The sequence below is a fragment of the Ovis canadensis genome, chromosome 3 (genome assembly GCF_042477335.2).
Source record: "Ovis canadensis isolate MfBH-ARS-UI-01 breed Bighorn chromosome 3, ARS-UI_OviCan_v2, whole genome shotgun sequence".
Taxonomy (NCBI): domain Eukaryota; kingdom Metazoa; phylum Chordata; class Mammalia; order Artiodactyla; family Bovidae; genus Ovis; species Ovis canadensis.
Window position 1 is genome coordinate 19,717,144 of NC_091247.1, and position 8,237 is coordinate 19,725,380.

At 51.5% G+C, this 8,237-nt stretch overlaps 1 long non-coding RNA gene across 1 annotated transcript; it reads right to left on the reverse strand.

The window, feature by feature from the left end:
* Positions 1 to 2,548: 2,548 nt before the first annotated feature.
* Positions 2,549 to 5,306, reverse strand: LOC138436667 (uncharacterized). The gene is made up of 3 exons (XR_011255519.1): positions 5,131 to 5,306; positions 4,214 to 4,546; positions 2,549 to 3,064 (listed from the first exon to the last, which is right to left on the reverse strand). It is a non-coding gene; the product is annotated as an uncharacterized lncRNA (long non-coding RNA).
* Positions 5,307 to 8,237: the final 2,931 nt, after the last annotated feature.

Below are 8,237 nucleotides of genomic sequence, written 5' to 3' on the forward strand. Positions count from 1 at the left end.
ACCGGCACCTGCAGGGCCTCCCTGAGAGGCTGGCAGAGGAGGAAGGAAGGCCAGCCTTCCCCCCCGATGACAGTTAATTGTCCCCTTTCTCGTGTGGCATTTCCAGGTTCTCAGGGGGAGGCTGAGGACTGGTGTCTGGATGGGGCCTCTAATTACCCTCTCATGGACCAGCCGGCTAGCTTTCCCCCAGCCCCACCCTCCCCCACGTGGCTGGGAGGTGGTCCCTGATCGAGAGCCCTTGGTTCTTCCAGCCTGCAGAGCCGAAATTCTTGAGCTTCCACCTGAAAAACCATTCACCACTTCGCCTGTTCTATGGCTTTGTTGTTGTTTTTAATACATTAGTGGTTTCTAACAGTTTCAGGTTTACCAAAAATTTGAGAATATGATACAGGGTGTTCCTGCACCGGTTTCTGCTCTTGGAAGCATCTTAGATCCACATGGCATATTTGTTATAGTTCACACTCCAATGTGGGTATGTTATCTTTAAGTCCAAAGTTCACTCCAATTTCCTTGGTTTTCTTTCTTTCTGTATTGGCCCCGAGGCGTGTGGGCTCTTAGTTCCCTGGCCAGAGACTGAACCCGCTCCCCACGCACTGAAGGTGAGGAGTCTTAACCGCTGGAACACCAGTGTTGCCCTGGATTTCCTTGGTTTTAAATTGAGGTCCTTTCTTTGTGCCAGGACCCGAGCCAGGTCACCACATGACCTTTAGCATCATGTCTCCTTAGGTTCCTCTTGGCCTAAGTTTCACCTGGACTTTTGTCTCCCTCTTTAGACTGGAAGCTTCTTAATGGCAAAAAGTGCCTCCCAATCCCTCACCGTACCCCCAAATGTGCTTTGCCCATCGAGAGGCCCAGCGACATGGAAGGGCTGTGCCTGGAACCTCGGCTGTGGGTTGTGGCTATTTCCTCCCAGCAAACGTCCAGACAATAAGATCAAGCGAGTAACAACAGCAGTCATTTCTGGAGAACCAGGGTTCTGGGGGAATTTCACTTTCCTTGTTTCATTTCTATGACGTTTCCTTGTTGTTGTTCAGTCACTAAGTCGTGCCCGACACTTTGAGACCCCATGGACTGCAGCACACCAGGCTTCCCTGTCCTTCACCAGCTCCTGGAGCTTGCTCAAAAACTCATGTCCATCCAGTCAGTGATGCCATCCAGTCATCTCATCCTCTGTCGTCCCCTTCTCCTCCTGCCTTCCATCTTTCCCAGCATCAGGGTCTTTTCCAATAAGTCAACTCTTCGAATCAGGTGACCAAAATATTGGAGCTTCAGCTTCAACATCAGTCCTTCCAATGAATATTCAGAGTTGATTTCCTTTAGGATTGACTGGTTTGATCTCCTTGCAGTCCAAGGAGACTCCAACTGCAGTCTTCTCCAGCGCTGCAGTTGAAAAGCGTCAATTCTTTGGCGCTCAGCCTTCTTTATAATGTTTAAAGCACTTTAAATAATCAGCATGTATTTCTTTCCTAATTAGAAAGAATAAGGTAAATTCAGGTTGCAAGTTGGGGCCTGACGGTGTAAGAACACAGCCTGGGCAGGTTCTCTCAGCACTGGAGGTGCCCAGATGTCACCCCCTTGACAGACGAAGAGTCTGGTGCCCCCAGATATGGGGCAGCTGCCTGGGGTGACCAGCGGGTCCAAGATGAGTCCAGAGCACAGTGGGCTGGCTCCTTCCAGTCCTCACCCAAGCAAGGCGCCCGGAAAGACAAAGACTTCAAAGCTGTTGGAAATGAATGAAATTTGACACATGCCCACGATCCCCAGTTTCCTCCTGAAGCATTCTGGGTCCCCATATTCCATTTCTGAAAAGACACCCTTGTTGGGATGAGTGAGGCAATGTGGTGATGGAGGAAGGAGCGCGTGAGGTGGCCAAGTCACACTTGGGCTCCAGATGCTGCCAGGCTGCCCTTGCTCCAGAATCGAGGCACCCCCACCCCCACCCCACCGTGCCCCCACGAACCCTTTCACCTCCCGGCACAGCTGCTGCCTGCCATTCATGCCTGTGCCTGGAGACCTCACTCCATTCCCCACTCTCCAGGGTGCCCTGGCACTCCTCACCCCAACCCTGCCCTGCGTTGCCTAGCCCCATCCTGCTTTTCTTGGTTCACTCGTGTCCCCACGGGGGGAAGGACCTGGCCCTATCTGTCTCTTACATGTCCCATGTCTCCCATCCACTGTCTGGGGCAATGCCAGGCACACACTGAGGGCTCGAACACATCTTGCCTGTAGAGTTCGAAAAGTAAACTGATGGAATAAGTATTTTCAAGTATAACTGACAGACACTCTGAAGCCTCAAGCCCTGTTTAGAGCCCATATCCTAATAAGGGAAGCAAGCAAAATAAGCCTCTCCAGGGCCTGACTGCCCTTAGCTTTGGGGACTTCTCCTCCAACCCATCACAGCCACGCCCACCTGGCTGCTGCCCACATTAGCCCTGACCTGGTGACCATCTGCCCAGGCAGGGCCCTCAGGGAGAAGTGGGCGAACTATGAGGTTTTTCCACTAGACATTCTGCAGCCTAGAGATGATGGAAATATTTTTGAAAACTGCTGAGCTAGAAGTCAGATTTATTGATAAGTATTGTGTGTCATTCTTTAAACTGCAAATATGCTTTTAGAAAGAAATTAGGATTCTGAAATCAAAGTGAGAAAAGACAGAGATGAATGTGTGCAGGAAAAATTTTCAAATTCACCCAAAGCTTAGGCTTTATTCTTATCAAGAAAACCGCACAGAAAGGAATAGAAGGCATTTTCCTATTTGGGGTCTTGGCAACATTCCAAGCAAGGGAAGGGAGACCCCAGTGACCAACAGGCAGCGGGAGGAAAGAGATGCAGGAAGTGAGTTCTCGGGTCTTTATCCAGAGCCTTCTCTGAGATGGTCCTTCAAAAATGGAGGCGGTGGCACTAGTGGCAAAGAACCCACCTATCAATGCTGAAGACACCAGAGAGGTGGATTCAATCTTCGGATTGGGAAGATCCCCTGGAGGAGAAAATGTCAACCCACTCCAGTGTTCTTGCCTGGGAAATCCCATGGACAGAGGAGCCTGGCAGGCTACAGTCCACGCGGCTGCAAAGAGTAGGATGCGACTGAGCACACAGGGGACTCACGAGGAAGAGGGGGTGAGCATCTGGTGAAGATGTGGCTCCTGCTGATGAAACAGTGGTGGCACAAATGGGGTCAGGCAGTGGGGAGTGAAGCCTTCGGACTCCATCAACTGTGTCCATGGTGATGGAGCCTGTGACCCAAGCGTGGAACCCATTTCACTAACATGGGGGCTGGGATCCCATTTGAGGCCGAGTCTCCACCATGGTGCTGCCTTGTCACACAGTCAGGTGGCTGTCCTGTGGGCAGAACCCACCGGTAGCTTGCTCCTGCAGTGTTGCCCCTACACGTCACCTACCTGGTCCACACTGGGCCAACTGTGCTGGCCAGACTGGGCAGGGAAGCGGGGAGGGTGCTTGCTGTTGTTTAGTCACTAAGCTGTGTCCGACTTTTTATAACCCCATGGACTGTACCCTGCCAGGCTCCTCTGTCCACGGAATTCTCTAGGCAAGAATACTGGAGTAGGTTGACATTTCCTTCTCCAGGGCATCTTCCCAACCCAGGGATCGAACCTGCATCTCCTGCATTGGCAGGCGGATTCTTTACCACTGAGCCACCAAGGAAACCCCATGGATGTTTAACATCCACCAGATCCTATCGTTTTCCAGGCAGTGTCTGATTCCTTGGGCTTCCCTTGTGGCTCAGCTGGTAAAGAATCCACCTGCAATGCGGGAGACCTGGGTTTGATCCCTGGGTTGGGAAGATCCCCTGGAGAAGGGAAAGGCTACCCCCATGCCAGTATTTTGGTCTGGAGAATCCCATGGACTGTATAGTCCATGGGGTCACAACAGAAGTCTGGTTCTTTATGCACTTTATCTCATTAAATTGCCTTGGGAGGGAAAAACATGTATGTCCATTTGACAGAGAAAGAAATCCAGCATGTTTCTAGATGTGGTAACCTGCAAACCCAGCTGTTTCCTGAGCTGGTAGTACCTGGGGACCCGAAGGTGGGAGGCACTGCTGTGGGCGAAGTCCATGCCCAGGAAGGTGTTGCTATGGTTAACAGTAGCAGGAAGGAGCTCAACCCATGTGTTTGATTGAGCTTGCAAAGCTGCAGGCCAATCTGATGGCGTTTTTGCACAGGTGCCCTGGGCCCCACGTCCCTGGCCTTACCTGATGTCACCACTTCTCTAGAGGGTCCAACAGGAGCCAGAACAGGGGGGAGACGTGCAGTGTGTTCTGTCCAGCTCCCTTTCTCTTTATCAGCATCAGTTAAGACAGGGCTGCTCGGGGTGGACACAGCCCCTCTCCTGGGCTGCCAGGGCTGGGTGAGTTAATTGGAGGGTTTAGGGTGGAGACGATAGATGGCCCTGTGAATGGACACGCTGAGGTTTAGAAAGTAATAACATGACTTCCTTGGTGGTCCAGTGGTTAGGACTCTGTGCTTCCAATGCCAAGTGTTTGGGTTCGATCCCTGGTCAGGGAACTAAGATACCACATGCTGTGCTGCAGGGCCAAAAAAAAAAAAAAAAAAGGAAAATTAAAAAAGGGATACTGCCAAACTTACAACACAACCAAAAAGAAGAAGACAAGTAATAATAACAGCTGAGGAAGAACAGAAAGTGAGGAGACATGAACAGAAGCCTCAGATGCTGTGGCCCCTGGGACTGACCCTGAGGGTGAGCGGGTGGGTCTGAGCCCCTGACCTGAGGTTTTTCAGGTAGTTTCATGGAGGGTCTGTTACTCAGCTCTGCTTGAAGAGAGGAGAACATGCTGGTTTTCCTTCATGTGGGGCTGCATTTGACTACATGAAAGGCAAAGACCCTACTTCCAGGCCAAACCCTCAGGGGAAATAATTATTTTCCAGCAGACGTTTCTTAAATGACTCTTCAAAGATCCATGCCCCATCTCCCCCTGGCAGCAGAAATGCCCCTCCAACCCCCGCCACCCTGGTGGCTGAAGAGAGAGGCCCACGGATCTGGAACCATCTCCCATTACCGAGGGCCACCGTGTCTGCCCGGCCTGCCAACCGGGAGCTCTAATTAGGGGGGAGGGCTGAGTGTCAGCTTGGCTGGGCTGCGGGTACCAACCTTCGGTCAGGTGTGTACGTGAGGTTGTCTCTGGTTGAGACGCACGTTCGAATGGGGTCGACCGGGCGAAGCAGATGGCCCTCCCCACGGCGAGTGGGCCTGGTCTGGTCATCTGGAGCCTGAACGTAACAGGAAGGCAGAACTAGAGGGAACTCCTCATGCCTGACTGTGAGCTCGGACACTGGTCTTTCTCTGACCTTTGGACTCAGACTGAAAATCTGGCTCTTCTTGGGAAAGACGCAAGCCAGCTTGCTGGCTGCATGGCTTGGGACTTGTCAGCCTTCATCATCACATGGGCCAATTAATTGCTAATAGTAAATCTCTTTATGTAGGTCTAAAATCTCCTATTGGTTCTGTTCTCTGGGGATCCCTGACTAATAGAGTCAGCGTGGTTAATAGCATGACCATATCTCCAATTTATACAGCCCAACAAACACCCAGAGCCTGTGGAGCTCATTAACTCAGAATTATTAATTAAGTGCCTGCTGTGTGCACGGGAGAATAACCACACAGGTCTCGCCACAGATGCAGAAGTTAACAGTCACAACGGTGGCTGGCTGTCCAGAGAAGACCACTAAGGCAACTAAGGAGAAGGGAGCTTCTTAGTTGCAACAGAAACCAGCGAAATAGAGTTCACTTATTATTGTGAGAGTTACAGCCACGCCTCTTCTACGTGTTTTTCAAACAAACTTGTTGTCATGGTAACTCTCTTAAAACAAGATGCAACAAGGTTTAAAGAGCCTGAGAGCTAATTACAATAGTGCTTTATATTTAGTTACACCTTTCTTCTGAGGAGTCTAATGGACCTCATTCATTAAGCTCCATCCTCTGAAGTCTTTAGGGGACAGATATTATTAAACCATTTTACAGACGTAGACACCAAGGTAAGGATGGGTTAAGTGACTTGGCCACTGACAGGCAGCTTAACCAGGAGCAAGCCTGGGCCAGACCCACATCTCCTCTTGTTTCCTTCTGTTTTCTCTACTCATCCACCTCCAACGGGGGTTTTGTAAGCCCTTCATCATGAAAGGCTCGGTTTCCCACAGTGTGATTGGGGGACCCCAGATTCTGCCACCATCCCTGTGCAGAAAAATCTGCCCAGCCTGGGAGGCTCAAGGATGGCAGGGATGAGGGGTGGGGGGAGGAGAGGCAGGGCTGTTGGGGGTCTGCAGGAGGTGCTGCTGCCTGGACTCTCAGCCCGTGGAGCCAACATCCACAGGCATGGGTGGCTCACACACTTGGCCAGGGGCCCTGGGGCCTAAGGGCACGCCTGACACCAAGCGGCGCCCGCCTCAGTCACAAGAGTCGGACACTCAGTGCCAGCCACGCTGGCCAACAGGCTGTACCGTCAACATCCCAGAGAAACCCTGTGCTGGGGCCTCTGCTCAGCAGCTCTTGGAGGGGGCCCAGATCAGAGCAGCAGCTATGATGTCAGAAACCAAGGGGCTCTGCCCATCTCAGAGCCGCCGAAAGACAATCTCTGATTCTCAAGCTCTCTGAGGGCTTCTCCAGCCTCTCTGCCTGGAATGTTCTTCCCCTCCTTCAAGCCTTTTTCAGATCTCACCTTCTCAACAGGGGCTATCCTGACCAAGCCTCCTCAGCCCAGTGCCCCTTCCCACCCCCGGCCTCTCCCTGAGCTGGCCCTCATGGCTTTCATCACTTCACGAAGCCTGTGAGGTATCCTCTGTCCCCCCCATGAAAATGCAAGAACCTGACCCTTGCACAGTGTCATCAATAGATACTGATAGGAACCATGATTTTTGACTCAGGCTATTTTGACTCAGGATGAGCAAAAAGGGGGAGAAACAAGGGGCAGGGGGTCCCTGCCATGTTTTGGGTGTGTTGACTTGAGACTCCAGCAGGCACACAGATGAAGGGTGCAAGGCTGTTGGTAGGGGATATGGTCCTGAGAGAAAAGGGGGAAACCTGGGCACGCCTGCACCTACACAGGTGGGTGAAGACGAGCCAAGGACCAGACAGCGCCCAACACGCAAAGGAGTCAAGCAGCGGGGAGGAAAGGGTCTAGATGCGGAAAAATTGAGATGAGCCCCCCTGGTCTACAGGGCTTCAGTAGAGGAGTGGGGGAGGGCATCAGGAAGGGAGGCGGGGAGGGGGACCTTCAACTCGCCTTTCAGAAACCCAGGCTGGGTAGGAGGAAAAGGGGAGGAGGGGAGGGAGGTTTCCACTCAAATTTTAACTCACAGTTGGAGCATCTGAAACAGGAGGAAGGCCCTTGGTCAGCCAGGTGTGTTGGCAGAAGCTGGACCGTGAGTTCAAAGGGACAGGACGGGGGAAATCCAATCAGGCAGGTGTGAGGGCCTGCTGAACGTGAAGGTTGGTCCCGTCAAATCCCGAGAGCCTAGGATTCGTGATGCTGCCCAGAGTCTGAAAGAAACCCAAGGCTAATAGGAAAATACAGTTGGCCTTCCTCCCACCCAACAGGAAAGTGTATGGCCCTCCAACTTTGAAGTGCCATCTGGGTTTCCATAATAGGCTCGGGTCTGGTTTCCAGCACCGTCAGAAAATAACAACTTCCTGCTCAATTAAGACATGTGTATGTTGGGGCAGAGGGGAGGGGTTGGGGGGACAGTGGGGGTTGGTAGGCAGGAAGGCCTGGAGCCCATGGGCGATTTCCAGCCTCTGCAGGAGGTCTGAGCAGCAGGACACCCCACAAACACCCTGAGATGTGTCCCTCCCAGAGCTGGCTGCAGGACATCCTATCTTCAAGGGCAAGGAAAGAATGTTTTCTAACAAATTTCCATTCACCCAGGATGTGCTCATGATGAAGGTTAAGAGTCTTAAGTAGGAAGCAGCACCCTAATTCCCAAAAGAATTTTCAAATCTGTTAGACTTTTATTGCACTAATTTTAGAAAATTTACATATGGATTAAAAAAATGAATTTCAAGAATAAAAACTATTAGGAATGGGGACTTCCCTGGTGGTCCAGTGATCAGGAATTTGCCTTCCAATGCAGGAGACGCAGGTTTGATCCCTGGTTGGGGAACTAAGATGGCACATGCTAGAGAAAACTGCATGCTGCAACAAAGACCCAGTGCAGCAAAAAATAAATACATAAATAAATCAAAACTATTAAGACTGGAATTTT